This window comes from Sminthopsis crassicaudata, chromosome 4 (genome assembly GCF_048593235.1).
Source record: "Sminthopsis crassicaudata isolate SCR6 chromosome 4, ASM4859323v1, whole genome shotgun sequence".
NCBI classification, from domain to species: Eukaryota; Metazoa; Chordata; class Mammalia; order Dasyuromorphia; family Dasyuridae; genus Sminthopsis; species Sminthopsis crassicaudata.
Window position 1 is genome coordinate 364965899 of NC_133620.1, and position 15824 is coordinate 364981722.

Here is a 15824-nt window from a genome sequence, read left to right on the forward strand (position 1 = left end):
GTAAAAGTCCTAAAGTCAGGAAAACCTGAGTTCAAATTTAGCCTCAAATACTTATGTATTTGATAATACATCTGTAGAATGGGGATAATAATCTGGCCTACCTCCCAGCGTTGTTATGAGGATAAAATATTTGTAAAGCACTATAAAAATACCAGTTATTATTATTATTATTATTATTATTATTATTATTATTATTACTTAGTTTAATAAACCTTCCTATAGGAAGCAGGACCCTTAGAGAGATATGAGCTAGATTTCAGCTATTTCCAAGGACTCAACCAAGGAGTAAGGACCAAAACACTACTGAGTAAATATTGAAGAGCTACAAGATTGAATTTGGGGCACTCAGACATGAGATCCTGAGCCACAAGTCACATATGTAAATATTATTTACCTTTTCATTGCTCTTAATATTTGTCTTTTCTCCTCCCAAATATTGAAATATTCATGAGAATGGGGACTTGCTTTCATTTCTTCCAACTTCTTTCAGTATCTGGCATAGGGTTTTAGAGAGAGTTAGTATTCAAATAAATATTACTTATAATTGTCCAAATGACTATTTTTTGAGTGATGTTGAAAGTTAGATGGACAGGAGGTTTCTTTCTTTTTTTTTTTTAATTTTATTTATTTATAATTTTTTTTCACAGTATATATGCATGAGTAATTTTTTAAAATAATATTATCCCTTGTATTCATTTTTCCAAATTATCCCCTCCCTCCCTCTACTCCCTCCCCCCGATGACAGGCAATCCCATACATTTTACATGTGTTACAGTATAACCTAGATACAATATATGTGTGTAAATACCAGTTTCTTATTGCACATTAATTATTAGCTTCCGAAGGTATAAGTAACCTGGGTAGATAGACAGTAGTGCTAACAATTTACATTCACTTCCCAGTGATCCATCTCTGGGTGTAGTTGTTTCTGTCCATCATTGATCAACTGGAAGTGAGTTGGATCTTCTTTATGTTGAAGATATCCACTTCCATCAGAACACATCTTCATACAGCATTGAAGTGTACAGCGATCTTCTGGTTCTATTCATTTCACTCAGCATCACTTCATGTAAGTCTCTCCAAGCCTCTCTGTATTCCTCCTGCTGGTCATTTCTTACAGAGCAATAATACTCCATAACCTTCATATACCACAATTTACCCAACCATTCTAGCCACTACAAAAAGAGCTGCCACAAACATTTTGGCACATACAGGTCCCTTTCCACTCTTTAGTATTTCTTTGGGATATAAGCCCAATAGAAGCAATGCTGACTTTTTGGGCATAATTCCAGATTGCTCTTCAGAATGGCTGGATTCTTTCACAACTCCACCAACAATGTATTAGAGTCCCAGTTTTCCCACATCCCCTCCAACATTCATCATTATTTGTTCCTGTCATCTTAGCCAATCTGACAGGTGTGTAGTGGTATCTCAGAATTGTCTTAATTTGCATTTCTCTGATCAGTAGTGATTTGGAACACTTTCATATGAGTGGATATAATTTCAATTTCATCATCTGAGAATTGTCTGTTCATATCCTTTGACCATTTATCAATTGGAGAATGGTTTGATTTCTTATAAATTAGGGTCAGTTCTTTATATATTTTGGAAATGAGACCTTTGTCAGAACCTTTACTTTTAAAAATATTTTCCCAATTTGTTACTTCCCTTCGAATCTTGTTTGCATTAGTATTGTTTGTACAGAAACTTTTTAGTTTGATGTAATCAAAATCTTCTATGTTGTGATCAATAATGATCTCTAGTTCTCCTCTGGTCATAAATTCCTTCCTCCTCCACAGGTCTGAGAGGTAGATTATCCTCTGTTCCTCTAATCTATTTATGATCTCATTCTTTATGCCTAAATCATGGACCCATTTTGATCTTATCTTGTTATATGGTGTTAAGTGTGGATCCATATCTAATTTCTGCCATACTAATTTCCAGTTTTCCCAACAGTTTTTTCCAAATAATGAATTTTTATCCCTAATGTTGGTATCTTTGGGTTTGTCAAAGACTAGATTGCTATAGATGTACCCTTTTTAGACAGGAGGTTTCTATGGAAACATTAGTCACTTTGCCATTATTAGATAGATTCAGTGATTGGGATAAGGATTATTTTTTTTTAATTTCAGAATCCTAAATAAATTCTCTCATATATTTCTTAGTAATCTTCTATTAGAAATGTCTTTTGCAGAAAACTATAGATTTAACTTAACAGAAATCTGTAATTCCATCCTCTTTTTCTGTTCTAATATATTTTATATGCAAAGTCCATTTTATTTGGTGTTTATTAAGTTCAGAATTTGAAATAAAGAATAAGAAAATTTCACTTTATTTTTATTTATTTATTTATTTTTTCCCGCTAAGGCAATTGGGGTTAAGTGACTTGCCCAGGGTCACACAGCTAGGGAGTGTTAAGTGTCTGAGACCAGATTTGAATTGGGGTCCTCCTGACTTCAGGGCTGGTGCTCTATGCACTGTGCCACCTAGCTGTCCCAACAGGATATATTTCTACCAGAAAATTATATTACAATGATTTATTACCAAAAAAAGATATTTTAATATAATATATTAATATGTATTATATATATATGAATTCCTTGAATTCAGGAGGATCTGAGTTCAAATCTGATCTCAGACACTTAACACTTCCTAGCTGTATGACCCTGGGCAAGTCACTTAACCCCAGCCTCAGAAAAATAAAATAAAATAAAATAAATTGCCTCTTCTCACCCATGAACAATGAATATTTCTCCAGTTATCCAAATCCGACTTTATTTGTAAAAATTTAGTACTTTGAACAGTGCCTACCACAGAGCATGTGCTTAATAAATATTGACTTAAGGAATTGTATATTTTCTATGTTTGTTAACTTGTCATCTGATTCTGTCATCTTTTTTTAAATACATTTATGTTGAAAAAGTATGTTAAAGACTGACAATTACAATACCATGTGGTATTTTTGGAGGCGTTAAAAATATAAATAATGTCTTTTCTCTTAGTACTTTTAAGAATATCTGGGAGCAAGAGAGTTAAGTATTATCAGAATTACTTAGATGAATTTATTTTTAAGCCATTTCACTTGAAAAGATCTTGTCTCACTTGTTAACAACAATAAATGGAATTTGCAGTAAGTCCTTAATTATTTGTTTTGCCTAAGAAGGGAACCTTTAAGGATCCGCCTACCTATTCCATCATGCAATCCATGTACCTACCCCCAAATTTATTTCTTCTGCAAATCATGTAATACATATATGCACAATGTGTTATACATTAATTACATAATAACCATCTATGCTATGCTCCAAAGACTTCACTGGGTTTTTTGTTTTTGTTTTTTTAGAATATCATTTTTATGAGTATGTCTTTGTAATGGTAAAGGAAGGTTAAAGTCAGAAGTTTTTAGCTCTCCAGGAAGAGTTCATAGTGCAAAACTACTGGGGTAGCTTCCAAGAATTGAGAATGTGTCTTTTCTTGTTTTCTTTGTAGAAGAGTAAAAAGTTGTTTCCTCCCTGAATACTGGGCTAAGCCAGGAGTTACTCCAGAGATTCTAAAACTTCACTTTGGGACGTAAATGTTAATTTCACATTAACAGATAAATCAAATTAGCAAGGGGTGATCAAAGGAGTACCTCAAAGAATGAACTTATTGTCAAATGAAGATATGAATTGGTTCCCGAATTAATGGGAAGCCAGGAGTATTTCATGTGGTCAGTGGTCAGTCCATATTTTTCAAACTGAAGAGAAAAAGAAGAAACAAGTTGAGGTTCAAATGAACTCAGTTACCTAAGCACAAATGAAACAGTGCTAATTAAGTCCAGCCAATATAATAATAGTTAGCCTGTATATATAGTGCTTTACGTTTTACAAAGTACTTTAGAAAGATTATCCTCAAAATAATCCTGGGAGGCAGGTGCTATTATTATCCCCTTTTGCATATAAGGAAATTGAGGCAGACAAAGGTTAAGTATCTTGTTCAGGAATATACAGCTAGTAAGTGTCTGAAGCTATAACTGAACTCAGGTTTTCCTGCCTTCCAGGATCACTGCTCTATGCACTGCACCATCACCTAACTGTCCTAAGGTGTGAATGTATCTTTACAAGCTTCTTAAGAAAGGTCAGAGAGATGGGGCTAGACCAAGGATTTTGCTAGTACATGTGGGGAACATAATAGGGGAAACTCCCTCAATTAATGAAGGTTGGTACTTTAATTGTGCTGTATACTCTTAGAGAATTGCCCATAATATTGAGAAATGCTTAATGTGTTTAAGGTTATTCAACCAGTATGTGTCAGAGACAGGGCTTGAACCCCTGTCCTTCTGTCTTCCAAGATTAGCTTTCTATCATCCATATCATGTCAAAGATACTAGTAGAGTGATTTGCTATTTCCTTCTCCAGCTCATTTTATAGATGAAAAAATCGAGGCATATAGGATTAAATGACTTGCTCAGAGTAGCTCAGCTAGTAAGGTCTGAGGCTGCATTTGAACTCAAAAGGAACAGTTTTCCTGACTCCGGTCCTAGCACTATATCCACTGTGTAACCTAGCTGCCCCTGCATTTAAATCCTTGTGAAGGGTTAAGAATTCCATCAAGAATGTTGGGACATCCTGTAGTTATAAGCTATTGAAGCTTTAAGTGACATTAAGAACTTTGTGGTAGTGTTTTTAAAAATTAATACTTTATAGTCATAACTCCTAAGGATCGATATTTTATTTCCAGGAATTATCTACTCTTCCTTTAGCAGAATATGTGGAGGTCTAATCTTGAACTCAGGAAGACTTGGATCCAAATTCTGCTGATGACCCATACTGGCTGTGTGCACCAAGGCAAGTCACTTAATCTCTTTGTTGGGAATGAGATATTCCCAAAGTCATTAATGCATTTAAGTCTTACAGGTTTAAGAATTGCACTAAGGGGGCAGCTAGATAGTGCAGTAGATAGAGTGCCTGGAATCAAGAGGACCTGAGTTCAAATTTGACCTCAAAATTGGAACACTAATGCATTGCTGATGGAGTGGTGAACTGATCCAACTGTTCTGGAGAGCAATTTGGAAGGATGTCCAAAGAGCTATAAAACTGTGCAAACCCTTTGATCCAGCAATGTCATTACTAAGCCTGTATTCCAAGGAGATCATAAAAAAGGGGGAAAGGACCCATAAGTACAAATATGTTTATAGGAGCTCTCTTTATAGTAGAAAAGAATTGGAAGTCAAGGAGTCAATTGGGAAAATGGCTAAACAAATTGTTTTGCTCCAAATCACTATTGATCAGAGAAATGCAAATTAAGACAACTCTGAGATAACCTGTCAGATTGGTTAAGATGACAGAAAAAATAATGACAAATATTGGAGGGGATGTGAGAAAACTGGGACACTGATATGTTGTTGGTGGAATTGTGAACAGATCCAACCTTTCTGGAGAGCAGTTTGGAACTATGCTCAAAAAGTTATCAAACTGTGCATACAGTGTTTCTATTGGGCTTATATCCCAAAGAGATCTTAAAGTATGTGCAAGAATGTTTGTGGCAGCCCTAGTGTAGAATACAACATAATATTCTCACACTCTGTTGCTGTTTGCTTACATCTTGGTTTCCTTCTCAGATTTTTTTTCTTTCTAGATCCTAGTTTTCTTGTGCAGCAAGATAACTGTATAAATATGTACACATATATTGGATTTAACATATATTTAACATATTTAATATGTATTGGACTACCTGCTATCTAAGGGAGGCGGTGGAGGGAAGCAGGGGAAAAGTTGGAACACAAAGTTTTGCAAAGGTCAATGTTGAAAAATTACCCATGCGGGGGCAGCTAGGTGGTGCAGTGGATAGGGCACCAGCCCTGAATTCAGGAGGACCCGAGTTCAAATCTGCTCTGAGACACTTAACACTTCCTAGCTGTGTGACCCTGGGCAAATCACTTAATCCCAGCCTCAGGAAAAAAAAAAGAAAAGAAAAATTACCCATGCATATGCTTTGTAAATAAAAAGCTTTAATTAAAAAAAAGAAAAAGGAAAAAAATTCAAATTGTGGTATGTGAATGTAAGGGAATATTACTGTTTTATAAGAAATGATGAGCAGATTTCAGAAAAACTTGGAAAGACTTACATGAGCTAATGCTTAATGAAATGAGCAAAACCAAGAGAATATTGTACACAGTAACATCATTGTGCAAATGACCAAGTTTGATACAATTAGCTTTTCCCTTCAGTACAATGATCTAAGACAATTCTGAAAGACTGATGTTGGAACATGATCTCCATATCCAGAGAAAAAACTATGGAATCTGAATGAAAATCAAAGTATACTATTTTCATCTTTTTGCTGTTTTTTCTTTCTTGTGGTTTCCCCCTTTTATTTTGATTCTTCTTTCACAACATGACTAATGTGGGAAAATTTTTTAAATATGATTGTACATGTATATAGGTCATACATATAACCTATATAAATAGGCTTTATTTCCCCCATTTTAGAGATGAAAGAAATAAGTTTCAATGAATGAATGCAATTCAACTGTGGTCACCCAGCTACTGTAGAATCAAAATCAAGGTCTTCCTGACTCCAAATCTACCTTATGACCTACTCTTCTGACCTCAGTAGCTACCTTTTAGGAAGTTATTTATTTTTCTTAAGTTTCTAAAAATATGAACTTTTAAATAGTACTTTTTAAAAATAACTGAAGATTTATGATGTAATGATTTTCCAAAATAACTGTGTACAAATTGTCCCATTTTTCTTTCATGAAAGCTGCTTAGGCAATATAAGACTCTAAAATAGTGAACTTGTTTTTTTTTTTTTCTTCTCTCTTGCTCATAAATGTATTCTGAAGACAATTTCCAAAGAATTCCAGAAAAGTTGTTATTCTATTGAATATTTTATACCCCCTTCCCAAAGTATGATGACCACACACCCCAGATTTTCTTATTTATTTATTTGTTTGTTTTTTATTTCTAAAACATATGCATGGGTAATTTTTCAACATTGCAAAACCTGTTCCAACTTTTTCCCTCCTTCCCCCCACCCCCTCCTCTAGATGGCAGGTAGTCCAATACATGTTAAATATGTTAAAGTATATTTTAAATCCAATATATGTATACATACTTAAATAGTTATCTTGCTGCACAAGAAAAACCATACCCCAGATTTTCTAGGATTTCAAATGCTCTGCTGAATTTTGTATTACTTTGACCACATTTTTAAAATCAAGGTGGCCAATCAACTTTGTAAAACTTATATATGGCTTAATTTTTATATTTTTGTAAGATTTTTCATGTAAATAAATGAACAAATCAGGACACAAATTCCTTGACAAGAAATCTTGATTGTATAATCAGAAAATATTGAAAAGATAACATTCATTTAGAGGCTAAATCTTGCCATGGTGGTGGTAATGTTTGTAGGAATCATTACTTTATAGACATAACTCCTAAGGAGCAACTTAATTATCTGAATTATCTATATCTCTCCTTTGGTGTGACTCAAGATAAGTGAGTTACTTTCCTTGTGTTCTAGGTTTCTGTCTAAGGTTATAAGTTGCATAATTCTGATGGAAGTGGATATCTTCAACATAAAGAAGATCCAACTCACTTCCAGTTGATCAATGATGGACAGAAACAGCTACACCCAGAGAAGGAACACTGGGAAGTGAATGTAAATTGTTAGCACTACTGTCTATCTACCCAGGTTACTTATACCTTCGGAATCTAATACTTAACGTGCAACAAGAAAATGGGATTTACACACATTTATTGTATCTAGGTTATATTGTAACACATGTAAAATGTATGGGATTGCCTGTCATCTAGGGGAGGGAGTAGAGAGAGGGAGGGGATAATCTGGAAAAATGAATACAAGGGATAATATTATTTAAAAATTACTCATGCATATCTATACTGTCAAAAAATGTATAATTATAAAATTAATTTAAAAAATAAGTTGCATAGAAGGAGGTTAATTCAAATTACTAGAGAGCATTTTCTCCTTACAGAGTTCTTTAACTAGTCACATAGTAGGTCATGTTCTAGAACTCAAGTTAGGAAGACTGAGTTCAAATCAAACCTGAGATATTTACTAGTTGTAAGAACCTGGGTAACTCATTTGATCTCTACCTGCCTCAGGCTCCTCAAAATATTAACATCTACCTCCCAAGGTATATGTGAGGATCACATAAAATAATATTTGTAGGTTGTTTAATATGGTGTCTGGCACATAGTAAGTCCTTTGTGAGTCCTTCCTCATGTCATTGAAATCAGATTCACTCTATCAAATTGCTTACTGTCTCAGGAAGGATGAGAGGGGATACAGGGAGGGAGAGAATTTAAAGCTCAAAAAATGTTTTAATGAATATTAGAAATTGTTTTTACATGTAACTGAGAAAAAAACAAGACCACAGGTTCAGTGTGATCTCTATTTCCTTTATATATTTGCCTTTGGTTTTTCTTAGTTTAAGTAGTCAGGATCATCAGGGGCTATCTATGATAAAAATCAATAAGTTTTATGACTTACTTGACAGTTTTAATAAATGAGACTAGAATAACACTGTTACATACATGCAACTTTTTGCATTGCAGGCCTGCATGACAAGGATGATGTGTCCCCTCAATATGTCAACGATATGAAAACAGACATCCCCTTGCTCAAAGTTTTCTTTTGAGTTGAATAGATAATTAGATGTTGTCTTCCTCTTGATTCCATCTTTTTCTAAAGTGAGAGACTTGATTTAACTGAGGAGAAATTGACAAGATAATAAAACCTTTCCATGAAGGTCACATTTTCCTCTTTGAAGTTTTATCATGTTTTAATGACAAATTCTGAGAAAATGGTTCAGACCTCTGAACCATTGTTGTACCTCCAAAGAATTTGGGTATCAGGCTTTTTACCTTAGAAAATCAAATCCTTGGAACCAAAATCCCCTCTTTTTTAGTTCTTTCTGTTCATACAAATTGAATTCTGAGGACAATTTGGAATACAAATCTATTTTCCTATACTTCAGGGTACACAAAATAGTTTGATGGAGCTTGGTTAATTCATCAATTAAGCAACATTTATTAAAAGCCTACTAAATTCCAGGTGCTGAGCTAAGTGCTGGGGATCTAAAGAATGGCAAAAAAATTAGCACCTGCTTTCAAGGATCTCTAATGGGGTAGACAACATGTAAACAGCTATATATAAAAAAGACCCATACGAAATAAATTCAAAATGAATGTTTATTGACTGACTGTCTTTCCCTTTCAAGCCCTCAAGTTTACAATCTAATGGGAGAATCAACATGCAAACAAATAAATACAAAATAAGCCCTTTATAGAATAAATAAGAAATAATTACCAGAGGGAGAGCACTAGAATTAAGAGGAGAACAACTAGAAAGAATGCCAGGAGCAGAGAGATGTAGTGTCTTGTTCATGGAATAACCAGAAGAGGCCAAATAAGGGGTAAGAAAACTTATGGACCCAAAGAGATCTTAAAGAAGAGAAAGGAACCTGTATGTGCAAGAATGTTTGTGGTAGCTCTCTTTGTAGTGGCCAAAAACTGGAAACTACGAGGATGTCCATCAGTTGGAGATTGGCTGAATAAATTGTGGTATATGAATATCATGAAATATTCTTGTTCTATAAGAAATGATTAACAGGATGATTTCAGAAAGGCCTGGAGAACTTACAGGAACTGATGCTGAGTGAAATGAGCAGAACCAGGAAATCGTTGTATACTTCAACAACAATACTGTATGATGATCAATGCTGATGGATGTGGCCCTCTTCAACAATGAGATGAACCAAGTCAGTTCCAATAGAGCAGTAATGAACTGAACCAGCTACACCCAGCGAAAGAACTCTGGGAGAGGACTATGAACCACTACATAGAATTTTTGTCCACCTGCATTTTTTATTTCCTTCACAGGCTAATTGTGCATTGTTTCAAAGTCCTATTCTTTTTGTACAGCAAAATAACTGTTTGGACATGTATACATATATTGTACTTAATTTATATTTTAACATATTTAACATGTATTGGTCAACCTGCCATCTGGGGTGGGGGGGAAGGAGGGGAAAAATTGGAACAAAAGGTTTGGCAGTTGTCAATGCTGTAAAATTACCCATGCATATATCTGGTAAATAAAAACTATAATAAAAAATAAAAAAGTCAACTAAATATATAGACAAGGCTAATATCAGATCATTTCATGGTTCTAGTGGGAAGGAACAGAAGTCAAGAGCCAGAACAAAAAAACAAAACAAAACAAAAACCCAAATTTTGCTTTAATTCTAACCCAGGGAACTTTCTTCAGGGTGGGGTCAATGTCTTTCAGTCTCAATACCTGTAAGATTATCTTGCACATAAGAGATGCTTAATAAAAGTCTTCTTACTTGAATTCAATCTCCATGTTACTAGAATCAAGGACAGTGCCTTTTATGTTGCAGGTTTTTAATAAATACTTGTTGAATTGAAAAAGAAAGAAAAAAGAAAAAAGAAAACTTATGGAAAGATAGAAGGGGTCTAGGTTGTATGGAACTCTGAACGCCAAATAACATTTTTGTATTTGATCCTGGAGACAATCGGGAACAATTGGAATTTATTGAGCAGAAATATGACATCTCTGTTTTCACTAAGTTCTAGCTAAAATTTTATTGTTTTTGTTAAGTCCTTTTTCAATTGTATTTAACTCTTTGTATTCCCATTTAGGGTTTTCTTGGTAAAGATACTGCAGTGTTTCATTCCCTTCTCCAGCTCATTTTATAGAGTAAACTGAAGCAAAGTAAGTTAAGTGTCTTGCTAGGATCACAGAGCTAGGGTTTGAGGCCAGATTTGAAGACATGAAGGTGAGTCTTCCTGATTCCAGGTCTGGCAATTCATCTCCAGAACTTCCTTGATGCCCTTTTAAAATTGATTACTTCTTTCAATTATTTTCAAAGGATATTCTTAAGATTAAGGAGGGGTCCATAGTCTCTAGTTGACTACCAAAGAGGTCCATGATACCAAAAAAAAAAAAAAAAAAAAAAAAGCTAAGAAACTCTGCTTTAGATATATTATTATAGGTTTTATATCTTGGGTCCTCCAAAGCTTTAAGCCTGATTCTTGCCTTACTCAGGTTTTCCAGCTCATAATTATTTCACAGTTATCTTTGAGATCATTGAGAGATCACAGGTTTTTCTTTTCTGGTCCAGGTAAAAATTTCTCCTCATATTCATATGACATCTTTCCTCTACTTGTCTTTCTGTTCATTGAGAAGGTCTATTATCATTAATACTATCCTTTCCTTTCTTTTTTTTTTCTTTCAATTTTTAAGCTTTTTCTAATGACTGCCATACAAGACTTCATATACACACTTTTAGTTTCTTCAGACCTTTTTTTAAGCCATAGAAGGTCAGAGTTAGAAATGATCATATCATCCAGCTGTTATTATTATTATTATTTTTTTTACAGACAAAGAGACTATGGCACAGAAACAATAAATGGCACATTTCAGACAATGTCAGATTTAATGGGTCAATCAAGAGAAAAATCTATGTCCTGTATTAACCATATTAATATGTTTAGATGTGTGTCTATATATATGTAAATGAATGTATATATGTATATATATGTGTGTATTCATATGAGTATATGTATGTGTATAGAAATATATATGTATGTGTATGATATATATGTGTATATATTTATGTATGTATATATAAATAAATATATCTGTGCTTAACTATAGCTTGCTTGGGAAAGGTTGGGGGATGAAAGAAGAAAAAAATTGAACTAAAAAAATAATAAATAAATAATTTTTAAAATATAAAAATAAAAAAATAAAAACTATACAACAGAGAACAAAAGAATAGCACACAAGGAAGCAAAAAAAAAGATGGAAAGTCATGAATGTATAATTTCTTTTATTATTAAATATGCTTTCTTGAAATGGAAATTTATTGTTACATATTTTTAATCGTCCTTGATGCACATGACAATGTTTTGTTTTGTTTATTTTCCTTTTCTGGCTTTTTTTCTATTTTTTCTTATTTTGTATTTAGTTTTAAATAAAAATAAAGAAAAAGTGAGCTACAAAAAAAGAAAAGAAAAGAAACGAAAAAGCATGTGACATAGTGGATAGATGACAAATCCCTTGAGCTGGGTTCAAATGCTACCCAGACACTAGTTAGACAGATCTGAGCAAATTGTTTAACCTCTCTAAATCTGAACTTCATAGTTTTATCATCTGAAAATGGGATTAATAATAGCATCTTGTTCTCATGGTTGTTGTATAAGACTAATGGAGGGAAAATCACCTACAAGAGTATTTGACTTTCACTAAGGAGCATCACAAATTGGGAGGGACTATGTAAGACATTGCAGGAAAGTTAAGGATTCACAGGGATGTCAGTGTTATATAGCTGGCAAATCCAAGTTTAATCTATTCCAAGAAGATTCCTAACCAAGGGGTAGCACTGAGACATGACTAGTAGAAAAATAAAATCCATCAGAAAGGAAGGAAAATTGTATTTATTGCTTCCAATTTGACTTCTAAAGCCATTGTCCTTGGGAGCAGAACTTAGAAAAAAGTGGCTCTGTCCTCCAATTGCAATTTCTGGCCAACTGCCATTAATGGTCAGGTAAGCCCAAGAGCTTCAGGATCAGTAGGAACTGCCTCTCTTCACTTCTCCCTTGAACCTCTCCTCCCTCCCCCACACTGGTCCAGCTTCCAACCTGGCCCTTGCAGCCATCATCCAGAGGTACAACCTTTGTGGAAATGCAATCAAGCCACTGCTTCTGGAAGTTTTGGGGCCTCCCCTACCAAAAACCCGGGAAAGAAAGTTATTTTCAAAGTTTGGGGCATTGTCAAGTGGTTCACTATCCAACACTATGGATAGAGTACCAATTGTGGACTCAGAAGAACCCAAATTCAAGTCTGACCTCAGACACTTACTAGCTGTGTGACCCTGGGCAAGTCACTTAACCCTGATTACCAAAAAAAAAAAAAGAGAGAAAAAAATCAGAAACAGAATCCTTGAGGTTTTCCATTTCATATGCAGTTGAAACCTCCATTTAGTATTGTCTTCCCCGATTCCAATGTGAACCTTTTAAGAGCAGAGATTGTTTACCCTTTCCATCTGTACCTCTATTGTTTAACACAATGTTTGGAACATAATAAGTGAATAAAAAATGCTTTTTCATTTATTTATTTGTTCATTCTGTATCTGTCTAGAGGCTTTTGTGAGTCCTGTGCACCTTCTGCATTTTCTTCAGACTGAAATGTAAGCTGATCTGTATCTGATTGTTCTTTCTTACCTTGAGTGCCGAAGCTACCTGCTACCCACATTTGGGGAAACCTAGATGTGAGCAATACATAGGCAAGATGAAGAGATTTTCCCAGAGTAAACTCTGGGTGGGGACAATGAGCCAAAAGAGACAGACTTTTTTTTAGTATAGACCCCAGAATTGTCCCCAGTGTGACTGAACCCAGAATCTGCAGGAGCCTTAGATACTTGTTTTATTTGTAAGGAACAAATGAAATAAAACTTTAAGCCCTCTCTGAACTGATTTTAATTGCAGTACTATCCATTGCACATTGCTTCTTCCCATTTTCCGAAAAGTATCTGTATTATCCTTTATCTTCAATTATCTTTTGCTAGAGTCACTCATCTGAGTCTGGGCTGTGACTTGTCTTAGTTATATTCCATTATATAAAACGTATTCAATTCATTCTTTTCCCATGTGTTTCCAAAACTCGATCAACATTTCATTGATCCCAGATTCTTCCATATCAGGGTCTTTTTATATGCACTGATATTTTAGGCATGAGGGAACATCACTTACACATAGTTTTAGAGGAATTCAAGAACAAAGACTCAGTCCAGTAGTGGTCCTCTTGCTGGCAGAAAAATCTCATTGCCAGCATGAAAGAGTACTAAGAGAGGTGATAAGATTTTCTTCAGAAAAAAAATTAATTATATATGTAATGAATCTTATACATGATATATTTTACATAATATAAAGATATATTTTAATATTATAGTTGCAATATATTATAAATATTGAAGTATATATATAATATGTGTGTGTGTGTGTGTGTGTGTGTGTGTATATATATATATATATATATATATATATATATATATAGTATATCATATATAAACACTTAACCTATTTTTATTTCCCCCAAAAACCATGGTGCTATAGTATGGGTTCAGTTTAGTTGTGAAGGTTTTTAGGGTCATCATGTTTGCTGTTTAAATTCAGTTTTTACCCTTTAAAAATTCCAGCTTCCAGTGACCCAGATGGAGTTCTCTGTGACCTGGGCAAATGTAGACTGGAATAGCGTGCCTTTGTAAAGTTCAGAGGGACTTCGGGTCCAGATGTTTTGATGAAAAACATTATTAAATCCAAAAAAAATATTAAAAATACATTACTCTCTGGTACATGAAATACTTTGTCAATCTTAAAGCATTATAGAAATAGGAGACATTATTATTTACCTTGAGAGTCAGCACATAATCTTTGCTGGCAAACCAAAGGACAAATTTACTTTTAAATTGTTTTAGAAGGAATTTGAAGAATTTGCTGAAGGCAAAGGTTAACACTGCACTTCAGATTCCTATTGTTTTCTATCTCCAGTATATAATTAAGGTTTATGTTTTTCTTTAAAGGGGAGCTCTATAGTCTAGAGTAAGTAGGCAATGGAGCAGGAGGCTGAGAATGAATAAAGCAAATATGAGGACACAGAACACACTAGTTTAACAGTAGTGGAGGATTTGTGGTAAGAAAAGGGACTAGAAATCAGACTACAAAGGTTCTTGAATAAGAGGTTAGGTTTGTAACAGCCTTTATGAAAAGTAGGAAAATCAATTAGGAAGAAATTAAAAAGATTTTTATGATGTAGGGAGGGCCCAGTTATATCTGGTAACAAATTTGTAACATGCTCATTCTGTACAATTGTGTGACTTTTTCTTTTTTTTTTAAATTTTTTAAAATAATAATTTTGTTATTTTCAAAATACATGCAAAGGTAGTTTTTTAACATTCACCCTTGTAAAACCCTGTATTCCAAACTTTTCTCCTTCCATTTCTCCCATCCCTTCCCCTGAACAGCAAGTAATTCAATATAAATTAAAATGTACAATTCTTCTAAACATATTTCCACATTTATCCTGTTGCACAAGAAAAATCAGATCAAAAAGAGAAAAAAATGAGAAAGAAAAAAAAAAAAGCAAGCAAACAACAACAACAACAACAAAATGAAAATACTGTTATGGTCCACATTCAGTCCCCACGGTGGTCTGTCTGGATACTGATGGTTCTCTCCTTTACAAGTCTATTGGAATTGGCCTGAATCATCTCATTGTTGAAAAGAGGTATATCCATCAGAGATGATCATCACATAATCTTGGTGTTGATGTGGGGTGTGACTTTTTCTAGCTCCATTTAGGAATATGTGAGTGGGAATAATCAAGATCTGGCAAGGTATGTATGAGCAGCAATAGGTCTTTCACTATCATCAGCCATTGAGTTTTTGTTCTTGAAGAGAGAATAAGGCTGAAGACTTTATGCAACCCTGCTTCACTTGCTTAAATCCAATTTTCACATGTCAAGACATCATCCTTCATCCTTGTAATAGTAGAGGTAAGACAAGGGAAGAGGGAAAGGGATTCAAAATTAGAAGATTGTATACAGTTGATCTAGTACATGGGGTCAAGATTGGCAAGGAAGAAATTGAAATAAGGGCAGGATTTTAATCCAAATATTCCTAATCCCAAAACTAATCCTCTATCCATTACATTATGGTGCCTTGCCCCAAATGGAACCATTAAATCTCTTGAATCAGGATAGCAAGTGACAAAAACAGTGTTTTGAG